Source organism: Cervus canadensis, chromosome 14 (assembly GCF_019320065.1).
Source record: "Cervus canadensis isolate Bull #8, Minnesota chromosome 14, ASM1932006v1, whole genome shotgun sequence".
In the NCBI taxonomy this organism is placed as follows: domain Eukaryota; kingdom Metazoa; phylum Chordata; class Mammalia; order Artiodactyla; family Cervidae; genus Cervus; species Cervus canadensis.
Genome location: NC_057399.1, coordinates 9493735 through 9510676, shown reverse-complemented (window position 1 = coordinate 9510676; position 16942 = coordinate 9493735). Strand labels below are relative to the sequence as shown.

Below are 16942 nucleotides of genomic sequence, written 5' to 3'. Positions count from 1 at the left end.
ATTGAGTGCAGCACTTTCACAGCATCATCTTTCAGGATTTGAAATAGCTCAACTGGAATTCCATCACATCCACTACTTTTGTTCATAGTGATGCTTTCTAAGGCCCACTTGACTTCACATTCCAGGATGTCTGGCTCTAGGTGAGTGATCACACCATTGTGATTATCTGGGTCACGAAGATCTTTTTTGTACAGTTCTGTGTATTCTTGCCACCTCTTCTTAATATCTTCTGCTTCTGTTAGGTCCATACCATTTCTGTCCTTTATTGAGCCCATTTTTGCATGAAATGTTCCCTTGGTATCTCTAATTTTCTTGAAGAGATCTCTAGTCTTTCCCATTCTGTTGTTTTCCTCTATTTCTTTGCACTGATCCTGAGGAAGGCTTTCTTATCTCTCCTTGCTATTCTTTGGAACTCTGCATTCAAATGGGAATAGCTTTCCTTTTCTCCTTTGCTTTTAGCTTCTCTTCGTTTCACAGCTATTTGTAAGGCCTCCTCTGACAACCATTTTGCCTTTTTGCATTTCTTTTCCCATGGGGATGGTCTTGATCCCTGTCTCCTGTACAATGTCACGAACCTCCGTCCATAGTTGGACACACTAGTTTCACCTTAATTCCAGTGGAACAGCTGAAGTAAGACTGGAATGTTTACATCAGGCTTTCCTAAAAGCTAGAGGATAATGGATGGAAAGCAACATAAAACCATCCATCCTGGTTTATAAAGACTTAGTCTTCAGGCCCTCATCTTCTGGCCCATCTCCGTGCGGCAGACAGAGTCTGAGTACCGCCACCAAGTGAACAGATGCAGACGTTTGCCTCTCTTCCCACCGGCCCAAGACAGCAGGGCCCACAGTCTTTGCTTGGGTTTCCTGTCTGAGGAGCTGCCTCCTTTCTGGTGATGAATTACAGGAATGAGGACTTCCTTTGGGGAGACTGCACTTAGCTGAAGATCATGGCCCTACATGTGCTGGTTGTATAGTAACCTCAATATTCATGTAAAAGATACTGACACATGTTACCGTAAGTCGCAGTCTGGTTAGAGACATGATTATTTCACTGGAGGAAACAGTTTCTCCCTGCTCTTTAGCAGAATCTGTTATCGAAGTCTTTGTATAAGAAAGTGAAAGTTGCTCAGTTGTGTCTGACTCTTTATGACCCCATGGACTATATACAGTCCTTGGAATTCTCCAGGCCAGAATACTGGAGTGGGTAGCCGTTCCCTTCTTCAGGGGACCTGCCCAACCCAGGGATCAAACCTAGGTCTCCTGCGTTACAGGCCGATTCTTACCAGCTAAGCACCAGGGAAGCTGAAAAGGGAAGAATTTGGGTTTATCAGTTTCCATGACTTGAGTAGATCACTTCCTTGCTTATTCTGCAGTTGCTGAATTACTTAGGCCTGTTTCGCTGTTTCCTTGTTTTAACCAATAGGGCTGAACCTCCTTATTTTTGTTCACTTGCTTAGGATAACCATTCCATCTAGATTTCCTAGGTGTGAACCTCACTGATTACATAATAGTGTGTATTTATAGTTCTGGGACACCTTGTGCAGGCCTCCTGTTACATTTCTACAATGTAAGATCCTCCAGTGTGCATGGAAATACAAGTAGCTCCCATGGAAAAAAGCAAAAGCAATTTTTTTTTTCTTCTGGAAATGAGGACTAATATACATATTTGGGAGCACTGAACATGAAAGAGATAGTTAAACCTGCAGAGGAATATAGAGATAAAAGCAGTAACAGTGGCTTTTCATTCACACACATGCACGTGCGCACGCACGCACGCACGCACACACACACACAATATGTGTATGGGGCTATTTTTTTTTTCCTAGATGTATTCATTCTCAAACCAAACCATAATGTGCTCTAATTGAGTCTCTTTGTTTAGCACATGGCTGTTGATTTGAGTACTTGCTCCAATTGAAAAACTGACATTTAAATTTTGTTATTCAGTGTATAACAGATTTAAATAAAAACACCAAGATTGTGTATTGTAGATTTCCTTCAACATAATTATATGTAATTATTTTACCAAAATAAACAAGTTAATGTAGTTTTAGCTATTTTATCTCACTTCACGTTTGGAGAAAAATTACAGAGCAGGGGTTAGAGTTTGCTCATGTTTCTCAATGAGGAGAGCTAATTTCTGATTGCTAGTTCCAGCTGGTTCCACAGAACCATGTACAGTTGATGCTGGTCAGAGAGCAGGAGCCTGAGGAGAGGAAGTGCAGCTGGAGATAGGTCGGGCAGACCACGTGTTGCTAAAACAGGTGGCAGTTTTCATGAGTGTGGTATCTCAGACATTTTAAGGAACCTGTGAAGACGAAATGAGATTGTACTCCTAAGCTTGGAGCATACCTCCTGGCACTTAAAAAACATGAAGTAAATGATAGTTATTATTAAGAAAATTGTTTTTCATAGAATCGTAGAATTTTTAGACTAAAGAAGGACCATGAGACCATGATTATCATTTTGTCTAACTTTGTAAGTGAGGAAACTGAAGCTCAGACACTATGTGGTATTTCAGGATAAGCAGAATGATTTCAGGACAGTAATTCAGCTAATGACTGAGCAGGAATCCAGCTCCCTCCTCACTTGCGGTTTCACGTAGCATCCTTTGCTGACTCAAGCCCCCGTCAGGGAGGGTGATTTTTTTTAATGTCTGACTTTGCGGAAGGTTTTCTTGGTGTGGTGTGTGTGCTCAGTTGTGTCCAACTCCGCGACCCCGTGGACTCTAGCCTGCCAGACTCCTCCTCTGTCCATGGATTTTTCCAGGCAAGAATACTGGAGTGGGTTGCCATTTTCTACTAGTCTTCTTGACCCGGGGATCAAACCTGTGTCTCCAGCGTCTCCTAGGTTAGCAGGCAGATATTTTACCACTGAGCCACCTGGGAAGAGTTCTTTAAATACTATTAAATTAGACCCTTAACAGATAGATGCATAGATGGATAAATAATGATAAAATTAATATAACAAAATAGTAGTTGTTATGGAATTTAAATGGTAAGTATAGAGGTGTTCACATTTCTGTCAATTTTTCTGAATGTTTGAAAATGTTCATAATGTTGGAGGGGGGGAACTAAAAAAAATTGTATTATCTCCTCACCCCAGATATCTGTGTCTCTGAACACAGACAAATCAGCAGTACTTGCTACAGTCAAAGGAAATAAAACAACCGGGGGTCCAGATTCCGCTGGCATGTACATTCTAGGCCCTTTCCTTGACATTCTTCAGGGAGTGGGAACCACAGGTCTGTCACATTTTCCTCTTCTTTTCTTTCTTTACTCTATCTCCCTCCTTTCTTAAATTGCCAACGTTGCAGATTTGAAAGCGCTCACAGGTAACACAGTTAGCGCTGTATGTGACTTTCCTCTATTTTTCTTCTGTTGTTTCACTTTCTCACTTTCCATGGTAAATTTCACTTTTGTTCTTTTCTTTCTTGTTTTAGTTTATAATCTTGAGTATTTGTTCTTATATATCTTTCTCCCCAAGATTGCAATTGTTTCTTCTACCTTATCCTTAAAAAAAAAAAAAAAACCAAAAACTCCAAACATGGCCTCATCAATATTCTTTTAGTTGGGGCCATCCCACTCTTTCTCATATAACACTTAAATTTTGTCAGATCCAGCCTACCCTTTCCTTATGGTAGGAGAAGGGGAAAGAGGGAGTTTTAATAAATTGGGTTTTAGGAGTCAGGGGATACTCTTAAAGGGTCAACAGACTCAGAATTAGCTGTGCATTGCAAACAGATGGTGTGCCCTAAGGAAATAGCTGCTCTAAACAGTTGGATTCTTGCATCTAATTTAGCTTCAAGATCCTGGAACTAGGAAGAAAAATTTCATGAAGCAAATGGGAATACTTACATATAAACCATTTTAAGCCATTGCTAAGGCCTAGTCACTATTGACTTACATATAGACATCATAGTTCTGTGTTGTATCTTCTATTCTCCAAAGGATAAGCAACATCAAGCCTTAACAGACTCTTAGCTTTTAATAACCAATCCCTACTAGAGTCCTTCTTCAGTAACCAAAATGCTACTAGCAATTTGAAACCTGTATTCCTAATGCTAAGTCTTGGGACTCTAAATTTTGAGGTGTGAAAACGTTATTACGTTGATTACAGTGCATCCCCAAAGCTCTAGTTTTTAAATACACATAATTTAGTCTTAAAAGGGTAAGTATTCCTCTGAAAGAAGTCAGCCCTAGCTGCTTGAAGCCTCATGCCCCAAGGGAGGCCACAGATTCCGAAGGTTAGAAGCATTATGACAATGTACACAAAATAAACGCCTCTCCATTTTGACTGGACTTTTCTGTCCTTGCTTGGTTCGGTTCAGCTATATTTCTCTAGGAGACTGTAATTAGAATTGAATTGCTTTCTTTTATATTTTATTTGACAAGAGAGACGAATATTTCAGACAAGAGAAGACAAGAACGTCATAGCCTGTGTAAATTGTGGTTCACCAAGTCTCAGATTTCTAAAGTATTTATCATACCTCTTTTGGCTAAATTCTATTATTTTTTCCCTTTGTTTTGCAAAGGGGTGGGAATGACATAAAACTAAATACCAAGAGACTGAATTAAGAGTAGAAAAAAATGTGATTACCCTCTGTGGAGCAGGAAATAGAAAGGGTTGAGTGGCATGCTGCGATTCATGGGGTCGCAAAGAGTCGGACACGACTGAGCGACTGAACTGACTGACTGAGTGTTGGGGAGTTGTCACCTTTTGTCTGGGGGAGGGGAAAGGTGGGTAACAGTCTTGTAGAACTATTTGACAACCTTAAACTCTATACATATACAACTTTGATCAAAATAAAATCAAAATCAAAGTTAATTGGTGATAAACGTATGGCAGTTGTAAGTTCATGAATGCTTAGTAAATACGAAGGTTTGAATTCAAGAAAACAGATTCTTTGATTGAAATTATACAAACACAGAGGCCTACAAATCTAGCAAACCTTTTTAGGATACACTTAAAATGACATCAAAGGTTGAAATAACGAAATAGAAAAAGGCAAATCTGACTCAAAAAAAAAGTAGATATGGTAAGATTAGTACCTGACAAGATTTAAGCTACAAAAGATAACGCAGATGACACCACCCTTATGGCAGAAAGTGAAGAAGAACTAAAGAGCCTCTTGATGAAAGTGAAAGAGGAGAGTGAAAAAGTTGACTTAAAGCTCAACATTCAGAAAACTAGGATCATGGCATCCGGTCCCATCACTTCACGGCAAATAGACAGGGAAGCAATGGAAACAGTGAGAGACTATTTTTTGGGGCTCCAAAATCACCAGCAGTGATTGACTGCTGGTGACTGCAGCCATGAAATTAAAAGATGCTTGCTCCTTGGTAGAAAAGCTATGACCAACCTAGACAGCACATTAAAAAGCAGAGACATTACTTTGCTGACAGAGGTCTGTCTAGTCAAAGCTATGGTTTTTCCTGGTCATGTATGGATGTGAGAGTTAGATTATAAAGAAAGCTGAGTGCCAAAGAATTGATGCTTTTGAACTGTGGTGTTGGAGAAGATTCCTGAGAGTCCCTTGGACTGCAGAGAGAGCCAACCAGTCCATCCTAAAGGAAATCAGTCCTGAATATTCATTGGAAGGACTGATGTTGAAATTGAAACTCCAATACTTTGGCCACCTGCTGCGAAGAGCTGACTCACTGGAGAAGACCCTGATGCTGAAAAGGATTGAAGGCGGGAGGAGAAGGGGCTGGCAGAGGATGAGGTGGTGGATGGCATCACCGACTTGATGGACAGGAGTCTGAGCAAGCTCCAGGGGTTGGTGATGGACAGGGAAGCCTGGTGCGCTGCAGTCCATGGGGTCGCAAAAAGTCAGACATGACTGAGCGACTGAACTGAACAAAAGCATTAAAGGGAAGAAAAAAGATTTTATTTTGATAGAGGTGCCATCTTTCAAATGTCATGGATCTTTATGAGCTAATAAAATATTGTCTAAATACATAAGAGCAGAACTGTTAAAAATACAAAATGACATTGATAAATTCACTGTTTGTAGATTAAGAAAACAGTATTTGAATAACAATAATGATAATAACATAATGTATTCCAATTTCATGATCATTAATAATAATCTTGTAAAATAGTTCTTCAGTTTTCCAGGAAATTGATGATTTGATAATTTGGAAGTCTACAAAGAAAACTCAAAAATTAACAACCAAAAAAAAAACCCAAAATAAATCATGTATCTGTTGTTGCAGTTGTAAATTACAAGCCATTTAGAAATGAACAAGGGTTTATCAAACCTAGTGGGAGTGTCACTGAAGGAATCCCTAAAGGAAAATTTGAAAGTGAAAAGATTGAAAATCAATCTGGAGACTAAGTAAATACAAACAAAATAAGGATTTAGAAAAAAAATAAGAAAAATAGATTTGATACATAAAATACTGGACTCCAAATTAGTTCTTTGTAAACCTGTTATTAAAATAGACAAATATTTGGGAAATCTAAAAAAGAAAATTTCTTTTATTTGGGCTTCCCTGATGGCTTTCCTGGTGATTCAGGTGGTAAAGAATCTGCCTGCAATGCAGGAGACCCTGGTTCAATCCCTGGGTGGGGAAGATTCCCTGGAGAAGGGAATGGCCACACCCTCCGTTATTCTTGTCTGGAGAATGCCATGGACCGAGGAGCCTGGTGGGCTGCAGCCCACGGGGTCGCAGAGAGTCTGACAGGACTGAAACTCTTTCACTTTCACAAGAAAAGAAAAAGACAGCGTAGAAACTCGGCAGAGGAGCGTGGCGTCTTTCTGTTGACCTGTCATTATTTTAGTGTTGTGAGTGCTACATTTTTAAGGTGAGTGCTTTTTGAATCCTGTTTGATTATATTTCCGGATTCAATGTCTTGAGAGTGTTTTTCTGTGTGTTTTCATCTAAAGGGCTTCTTATTTTACCTTTCACAGTGAGATGCACAGTGCGTTGGGAGTTGATTTTGGTATGAGGTTGTTTTTTTTTTTTCATCTAAAAAATATGTATCTCCAGTTGACCCAGCACTGTTTGTTGGTCATGCCTTCCTTTTCCTAATGCATTATGATCGCTTCTCAGCCTTTTGGCTAAGATCAAGTGTAGTACCTAGTGCATTATGTCGTCACCTTCACTATAAATCAAGTAGTTGTATGTGAGAGTTTGTTTCTGGAATCTCTATTCTATTTCATCGTTCTGTTTGCCATTGTGCCAATACCTTACTGTCTTAGTATTATACTGTTATAATGGATCTTGATATCTAGTAGTGTAGGTCTTCCAAAAGCATTGTTTTTCAAGATTGCTTTGGCCATTCTTGGGATGTTTTTCCATATAAGTTTTAGAATCAACTTATCAGTTCATACATACACCCCCCCCCCCCAAACTGTAGCATTTTGATTTGATTTTGTCAAATGTACAGATCACTTTGAAGAATAGTAGCATTGTACAGTGTTGAACTGTCCAGTGAGAAGACTGACATGTTCCTCCATTTGTAAATAAATTTTTGTTTTGGATCTTTCATCATTTCTATCGAGTAACCTTAAACCTTCAGTGGAGGATGCTCGCTTTCCAGTGCTGTGCCGGTTTCTTCCGTGCAGCAGAGAGTCGGCTGTGAGCGCACGCGCACCCCTCCCTCCCGGCCCCCCATCCCCCCCGTCCGGGTTTTCCGAATACTGAGCTGGGCTCCCCGCGCCCGCACGGCTGCGTCTCACCCGCCTCTGCTTTACACATGGCGGTGTGCACGTGTCAGCGCTGCTCACACTTCCTCCCGCTTTCCTTCCCCTGCTGTGTGCACAGGTCCATTCTCTGACTATTTCTACTCCAGCCCTGAAAATAGGTCCATCATTACCATTTTTTTCTAGACTCCATATATATGCATTAATATACAACAATTTTTTTTCTGACTCAACTGCATAATAGGCTCTAGGTTAATCTACCTTACTTCAACTGACTCAAATTTGTTCCTTTTTGTGGCTGAGTAATATTCCACTGCATACGTACCATAACTTCCTCACACGTTCCTCTGTAGATGGACGTCTAGGTTGCTTCCATATCCTGGCTGTTGTAAATTGTGCTGTTGCGAACATTGAGGTACCTGTGCCTTTTTAATTACGGTTTTCTCGGAGTATGTGCACAGTGGTGGGGTTGCTGGATCATACGGTAGTTTTATTCTTAGTTTGTTAAGGAATCTCTGGGCTGTCCTCCATAGTGGCTGTATCAATTTACATTCCTACCAGCAATGCAAGACATTTCCTTTTTTCCACATCCTCTTCAGCATTTATTGGCTGTAGGTCTTTTTGGTGATGGCCATTCTGACCTGAGGCGACACCTCATTATAGTTTTGATTTGGATTTCTCTAATAATGAGTGATGTTGAGCATCGTTTCATGTGTTTACTGGCTATACGTATGATTTGAAGCTTTCACTGTGAAAGTCTTAACATATTGTTAGATTTATCCCTAGACACTGGATTTCTTTGGATGCTTTGTGAATGATTTATTTTAGAATTTCTGTTTTCTGTTTGTTGCTGGTTTAAGAAAAGCTGGTAACATTTTGTATGGTGACTTTTGTTTTGAGTAGGTATTTTTTGGTTTATGTGATCTATTTACATTTCCCTAAACTGCCTGTAGCTCTCTGATTCCCGAGTCTCTGTGCAGTGCCTTTATACGTGACCCCCTCTAGCCTTGCTCAGCGCAGTTCAGACGTCGTCGCCGAGACGTCTCCCGACCCTCTGCTCCCTCAGCACTCGGTCTGCGTCAGCCTTCGTCAGCTGCGTGTGTTCACTTACCGGGCGAGCTCCTGGGGCGGGTGCTCGTCCTGATCATCTCTGTCCTCCCGGAGGCACACTCCTTCTTCCTCCGCAGATGACACGCCGCGTTCTGCTCTGGTCCAGTGTGTTCACGCCTTACTGTCTGCTTCTGAAATTACCAACCGCACAGACCTCCGCCTCCTATGTTTAACTATGGCTCCAGTAGGTCTCTCGCTGTTTGCTGGCCCAGGTGTATCTCCTCTGCCCTTACTTCAAAGGCAGCTGCTGGGTGGTTACCACTCCCTTCTCTTACCACAGTTGTTGCATGCTTCACTCCCCTAGCCCAGAATGACTCGACACTTCTGTTTAGTGACATTCATCATGACATCTTGGTGTCTATGCAACCAGCTCACAGTGTCTCCTGCAGTTACTCTCGCTTTCTAAGTGGAAGGGGTTGAATCCTTTGTCTTGTCTACTCGGGGGAGGACCACCTTAGATCATCTGATAACCCTTTTTCTCCTTGTGGTTTTTCGAATAAATCTAGACTATATTGCTGTAACTCTTAGGGCACCCCCGTTCCCTCATCTATAAAATAGTTATTGTCACTCTATTAAGTGTCAGTCACTCAGCCATCTTTGATTCTTTGCAACCCCATGGATTGTAACCCACCAGGTTCCTTTGTCCATGGAATTCTCCAGGCAAGAATATTGGAGTGGGTAGCCATTCCCTTCTCTAAGGGGTCTTCCCAACTCAGTGATCGAACACTGCAGGCAGATTCTTTACTGTCTGAGCCACCAGAGGGTTAGTATCAATTGCCTTCCAGTGTGAACATTTTACACTTCCTGAGTTGTGATTCTTGATCATTAGGGGTATTATATGTAAATGAGCATACGCACTTGTTAATTTGGGTTGGCACTGCAGACACGGTTCCCTGTGGGCACCCCTCACAGGCTGTGGGAGTGAAGTTCTTGGACTAAAGAACTTCGCTCAGGCAGCCACATTGCTGAAAACTGAGAGGGAATTTGTGAATGGAGTGAGAAACGGCTACGTGAACGCTCAGCGTTGTGTGTGCGCATGTTTATATGGCGTCAGCACTGCCTCCTAGAGTGATGCAGAGGTTTGTTCTGATTCTCTGTCCAGCATCTAGAACAGGAACTGACACATTGTAGTGTTAAAAAATGAGTGTATAAGTGAATTTTTTGAGCATTTTATTATGTGCTAGGCACTATACTAAATATTCTGTTATCTCATTTAACCCTCAAACTTTCTGAGACTGCTGTTGTCATGCATTTAGGAAACAGGCTCCAAAAGTTAAGCAACTTAGAGGCTAACTGGCAGAGATAGGATTCGAACTTGGGGCTTTTTTGTCTCTGAATTCCATGAAATTAACTACTGTATTCTTGTAATACCCATTAGTCAACATAAAATCCAGTAAGAAACTATAAAAGTGTGTTTAGATTGGGGAAAATAAATTCATTTATTTTTCATCACTCACCATCATAAATACAGGTTTGTCCACTTTTTTCCCAAGGGTTAGAGTGAGGCAGAGTGCACACATCTGCTCTGTATATTAACATGGCCCCCCTCAACTCATGGAGTAAAACAAAAATAAGATCCCTTGATAGGAATGAAATTATAGTCACATGGTACACAGCTTCAGTAGGATGATTATTTCCCTGTCCTTAAACATACTTCTATAAATTATCAGACTTCAAGGCTGTATAGTTTCCGCTAACCCTGTTGTCACGCGTATAGATTGTTTCCAACAAACGCTATAACAAACATCAATGTGCTTGTATCTTTGCTGTCACATCTTTTGTTTCCTTAGACTAAATTCTAGGAAGTAGAATTAATGAGTTAAAAGATACAGACTTTTAAAGGCTCTTGATATATCTTTGCAAATTATTTTCAAGAAAGAACCGTCTTGATATTGACATGAAGTGACTGTATTCCTCAGGGTTAAATATCCTGAGCTGGAGTTTTGAAGACAAAATAGGGAAAGGGGATGGAGTACAGAGGGGCATTTTAAACATTTATTTGTAACTTTGAATAGATACAATACACTAATTTTTCAAAATTATAAAAGTAAAAATAGGTTTATAGTGAGAAGTCTCCTCCTGCTCCAGTCTTCTGGGTACCCAGTTCCCTTCTTTGGAAATCAGTGTTACCTGTTTCTTTTATAGACTTCCAGGGAGAAGAATGGGGTGACAGAGGATGAGGTGGTTAGATGGCATCACTGACTGGATGAACGTGAGTTTGAGCAAACTCTGGGAGGTAGTGAAGGACTGGGAAGTCTGGTGTGCTGCAGTCCATGGGCTGCAAAGAGTCAGATAAAACTTAGGGACTGAGCAACAAGAAAGGGGATACTTTGTAACATTTACAACCCAATATATGTATGAGTGTTTCTCTCTTCCTTTTTTAGCACAAATGTTACTATATCAAATTCAGTGTAATGCACTGTGTGGATTTTTACTGGATACTCATTGGGGTCAGTCTTTGGGAGGCTGCATGATCTTCCATCTTATAGGATTTTACCAGTTCTATTGACAGATGCACAGGAGAGATCACAGTCTTTAGGACTGATGAGGACATTACCTATTAGGTAAGTATATGTAAGCCACTTTACACATGCATGAGTTATCTATAGGCTACATTCCTTGTGAGTCAGAGGGTATCTTCATCTCTAATTTTGACAGAGCCAGCTCGTCCTCCATTTATATGATGAAAGAAGTTATTCTGGGCAATGGGTATTTACATCAAATGGACCTAAGAGATATCTACATGGGAATTTTGGACAGTTGCAAGGAGAGCGCTGAGAAATTGGAAAAGGACTTAAAATGACGGTAGTAAGGTGGAAAGGGGCAAAAGAAAATTTGCTCACGTGGCCATTTTGTGAAGACCCTTTGGGTCCAGAAGATCCCCTGGAGGAGGACATGGCAACCCACTCCGGTATCCTTGCCTGGAGAATCCCACGGACCGAGGAGCCTGGTGGGCTGCAGTCCGCGGGGCCACAAAGAGCTGGTCACCACTGAGCGACCAAGGCACACGCGGCTAGTAGTAGCCGTCCGTGTGCTCACGAGCTGCTCCTTGGATGCTAATTTAAGAAACACATACTACATCTCTCCTGTGTACCAGGGTCTTGGTACCCTGAAGAGGTTAAGTTGAACTAGATCAAGAAATGAAAACATAGATATTTAATGTTTGATATAACTTGTAAGGTAATAGGATCTTACTATTTAAAGGATGGTAGAGTTTTAGACTAACTTTTCATTTAGTACAGAGAATCCTTACTTCAAAAAATCTGACTTGGTCATTAAGCCTCTGCTTAAATATCTCTAATGACAGGGAAGTCATAACCTTTTGAGCAGCCAAGTCCATTGTAGGGAGGAGCTGCAGTTATAAAGTGACTCTTTATGAAACAAAATTTACCACATCCTGATCTCATGATTTGATTTAGTATTGGAGTAAGAGAAACTGACTCAGTTGCTACATCTATAAAATGAGGTTGTCTTCACATCTGTGGTATCTTTCAGATCAAACTTTGTTGAATTAATTCTTTGATTCTCTGACTCATTTACATGGCAGATTGATATTCAAGTAACACTTGTGATTACTAGTTATACTGGACGTTTGTGGGATTTTGTGCCCAAAGTCTCCCTCTGTCTCCCCCGTCACCATGGCTACAGTTAACAGTGAGTGCTGTCGACTCTTTCAATCTGCTGCTAAACAGACTCCCCAGGTCTGCGGGCAGCTGCCCTGTGCCTGTGCGGTTTGTTCTGAGCCTAAGTGAGGCCGTTGTGGTGACCGCCCCTGTTAAATCCCATCTTGCTGTTCAGGCAGCGCTTCTCAGCGTGCTTTTCCTCTGATGCCCGTTAACGTTCTATCAGCTAATTCATGGAGCTTTGGAGACTAGTAGATGGAAGTATTGTGGAAAAGTGATTGAGAATTTCAAAGTGCCCGCATTCATGTGTTGAATTATATAAATGATGCTTCTTAAGTGCTTTAGAAGTGGCAGAAGTAAATGGTATTTATCTGAAGAAATGTTTGGACAATCAGATTTTTGTTTTGAAGCCCAACATTTGGGAGTGAAGTGTTATCCATACATGTGCTGTTATTTTTAACACTCATGTTGACGTTACAGCTGGAGGGCAACCGGGAGGCCTGGAGTTGAGAAGAGCTACTGAGCCTTTTGGGGAACAAAGGCCTTAGCAGTAGGCTGGAGGGAGTTGCAGACAGGATTCTAGCCTTGTTCTATAGAGATATGCTGCATATTTTAAAAGGAAGAGAACCTGTGTGGTTCCCTAGACTTGAAAGAGGGAGAAAAGGAGAAGACAGGCCTCCCTGAGATGGGAGTGGAGAGAAAGGAAGGTGGGTTACTCTGAGTAGCTCAAGTGGACAGGCAGCCTAGATGGTAACAGGGCTGGACATTAGTACTGGAAAGGATTTAACTTTGAACTTCTGCCTTCCCCTTTGCCAGCAGTGGTGTGGTCTTCTGCTTTTCGTCTAGCTAGGCAGACTGAATAAAGGGCATCGTGTGTTTGTTCCTTTCCCTACCTGTTGGTGAGTATTTGTTACATTTGGGAATAGTTTGTGCTGTAAAAAGTAATCATGATATAATGGGGTAATGGAAAGAATGGTCATTACTAGAAAAACCAGAGTGGTGGAAAGATTGGAATCCAAGGTCTGGTCAGAAGTCTTCATCCCCTTTTTCCGTTTTGGCGGCTGATCTGTCTTATGTCTTAGCAAGGAAGAAACCTCTGAATCCTTCCAGAGGCCTCTTTATCACAGATACTATTCTTGGAGTAATGATGCTGTGTTTGGTTTTGAATGTGTTGACTTTGCACTGGCAGGTAAGCCAAGCAGAATACGCCCTGGCAGGCAGTTTGGAGTCTGGAGACAAGGGCAAGGCGAGGAGTGCGAGAGCTGTGGGCTGCGCAGAGGGCTGAGCGCGCGGGCCGGCGCAGGGTCACGTGACGCAGGCAGGCAGCGCTGTGGGTGTGTCTGCTGTCCTAAAATGATGGGGAAAGAACAGGTTCAGCCAAAGGGGCATCACTAGGGAATTCCAACAAGGTGTTTCAGCCTCGTTCTTGATGGGCGAGGATGGGAGATGAAAGGGTAAAGAGACCAGATAACAAGTATTGAAAAAGAAGAGAGTATTTTTTCCTTATGTTTTCTTTTTTAATGGGAGGAAAATTGCTTTATAAGGTGGTGTTGGTTTCTGCCATACAGCAGAACACAAAGCAGCCACAGTTATATACCTGTCCCTCTTGAGCCTGCGTCCCGCCCCCCGGGTCATCCCAGAGCGCCAGGCCGGGCTCCCTGTGTTACCCAGCAGCTTCTCACCGGCTGTCTGCTTTGTACGTGATAGTGGATCTATGTCGGTGCTCCTTTCTCCATTCGTCCCGCTCTCCCCTTCCCCTGCTGTGTGCACAAGTCCATTCTCTATTTCGGCATCTCCATTCCTCCCCTGCAAATAGGTTCATCAGTACCATTTTTCTAGATTCCATATATATGCGTTAATACATAATGCTTATTTTTCTCTTTCTGACTTACTTCACTCTGTATAACAGGCTCTAGTTTCATCCACCTCATTAGAACTGACTCAGATTTGTTCCTTCTTATGGCTGAGTAATTCCCCACTGTATATCCACTCATCTGTTGATGGACGTCTAGGTTGCTTTCGTGTCCTGGCTCTTGGAAGTCGTGCCACTGTAGACATTGGGGTACATGTGTGTCTTTTCAGTTACGGTTTTCTCGGGGGGTGTGCCTATAGTGGGGTCATTGGGTTAGCTTAGTCCCTGGGTCAGGAAGATCCCCTGAGAAGGGAATGGCTACTCACTCCAGTATTCTTGCCTGGAGAATTCTGTGGACAGAGGAGCCTGGCAGGCTACAGTTCATGGGGATGCAAAGAGTCAGACATGACTGAGCCACTAACACCTTCACACATGGTGGTTTTATTCCTAGTTTTTAAGGCGTCTCCATACTGTTCTCCATAGTGGCTGCATCAATTTACATTCCCACCAACTGTACAAGAGAGTTCTGTTTTCTCCACATCCTCTCCAGCATTTATTGTTAGTAGATTTTTTTGATGGTGGCTGATCTGACTGGTGTGAGATTAAGGGACAGAGTATTGAAGGATATGCCTAAAAAGAAGTGTAAGGGCTGGGAAGACAAAGTTCCTGGTACTAGTTTTTATTTCATCAGTAGGGCTTGTGAGCTAAGTTGCTTCAGTCATATCCAACTCTTTGTGACCCTATGGACTGTAGCCCTCCAGGCTCTTCTGTCCACGGGATTCTCCAGAATAATGGAATGGGTCGCCATACCCTCCTCCAGGGATCTTCCTGACGCAGGGATCGAATCTGCATCTCTTACGTCTTCTGCACTAATGTGCAGGTGGGTTCTTTACCACTAGCGCCACCAAGGAAGCCTGTAGTAGGGCTCATAGGAATTTTAATTTTAATTCATCAGTAGGCCTTGTTTCATATACTATTCATAGTCTCTTCATTGTCAGATATAAGGGCTTGTGAATCAACTGTTGATAGCCCTCGTATTAGGTAGAAGTAATAGTGCCTTAATGTGTGACCTCTGGATACAATGATATGAAGCAATCATGGAAATTTCCTTTATAGAAGGAACTAAGAACCATAATCCCAACTTGGAATTTATCCGATACTGGAATATAATCAAAATGATAACCCCGTACGTTCTGCTCTTTTTACTCTTGCCACTTCCCTTGAGAGCTAAATGTTTGGTTTCTAACAGTCCTTCACATCACACCATCTTCAAACTCGATAATTCTATGATTTATTCTGCAATATTTGAAAAATTCTACTACTAGTAATTCTATTCCTGGCATGGGGCTGACGGTTTTCTGTGAGCACAGTAACTTCACTGCAGCGCTGAATCACAGGGAAATCTCTGAAGAGTCTTAGTGGGATCCAGCGTAAGTTACGCTGTAGTTGCAGGGGAGCCGCCGTGCAGACAGCTGCCGCGGGGACTGACCGAGCGGCGCCTTCCCTGCTCAGGTAGGCTGTGACGGCTGCCAGGCCTCGCCTTTCTCTCCAGAGACTGCAGTTCTGTGGGTGTTTTCTGAGCTTGATTGTGACACGGTGTGTGGATTCCCACAATGTTAACTGGGAAGATGTGCATCTTGTAGCCGAGGAAGCTGTGGCTGCCAATAGAGACTGGGGCGCCGAGGCGGAGGCCGAGGCAGCAGGAAGGCGCCCGGCAGGGGGTTCAGTTCTTCCCTTTGTTCTGGTAGAAAAGTCCGCAAGAAGCTGGGCTACCGAAAGGTCGGAGTTACTTACGTACGGATACTAGTATAGAGGAGAGCCACACACACTTACTCCTGTTCATGACGATAATTTACTGGGGTTGGACAGAGTCAGAGGCAGCTTAGCGACTGAACGTTGTCTAGAGACATTTTCTTCTTACTGAAAAACTCTTAATAAGAGAAGCCCCTTTTAAGCACAGACTGTCTCAAATTTGCAATACTTTTAAGAGAAAAATACAAATGTATTTTTCATAGTGTTGAAAGTTGTATAGACATGAAAGTAGATATAAAATCTTTGTTCTTGGCTCATTGACAACTGTAAACCAAGTCTGCAAATTAAATATAAAGAGAGCTACAAAACCAACAAAATTTAAATTAATACAATTATTCAGTGTGACAGATGATATTTAGGTTTCACAGTAGAAAAAATAGCCTTGGGTCTGACTCCATTTTATTTTTTTTTTAATTTTTAATTTATTTATTTATTTTTTTTGTCATACATTGATATGAATCAGCCATAGATTTACACGTATTCCCCATCCGGATCCCCCCTCCCACCTCCCTCTCCACCCGATTCCTCTGGGTCCTCCCAGTGCACCAGGTCCGAGCACTTGTCTCATGCATCCCACCTGGGCTGGTGATCTGTTTCACCATAGATAGTATACATGCTGTTCTTTTGAAATATCCCACCCTCACTTCTCCCACAGAGTTGCCTTCTCCCACAGAGTCCAAAAGTCTGTTCTGTACATCTGTGTCTCTTTTTCTGTTTTGCATATAGGGTTATCGTTACCATCTTTCTAAATTCCATATATATGTGTTAGTATGCTGTAATGTTCTTTAACTTTCTGGCTTACTTCACTCTGTATAATGGGCTCCAGTTTCATCCATCTCATTAGAACTGGTTCAAATGAATTCTTTTTAATGGCTGAGTAATATTCCATGGT

General features: G+C 41.9%; 1 protein-coding gene and 1 pseudogene across 2 annotated transcripts in view; both read left to right on the top strand.

The window, feature by feature from the left end:
• The window catches only part of TGFBR1 (transforming growth factor beta receptor 1), a 75080-nt gene that overhangs the window by 9920 nt on the left and 48218 nt on the right, over nt 1–16942 (top strand). The gene's annotated exons all lie outside the window — the stretch shown is intronic.
• LOC122453411 lies at nt 7049–7222 on the top strand (annotated as a pseudogene).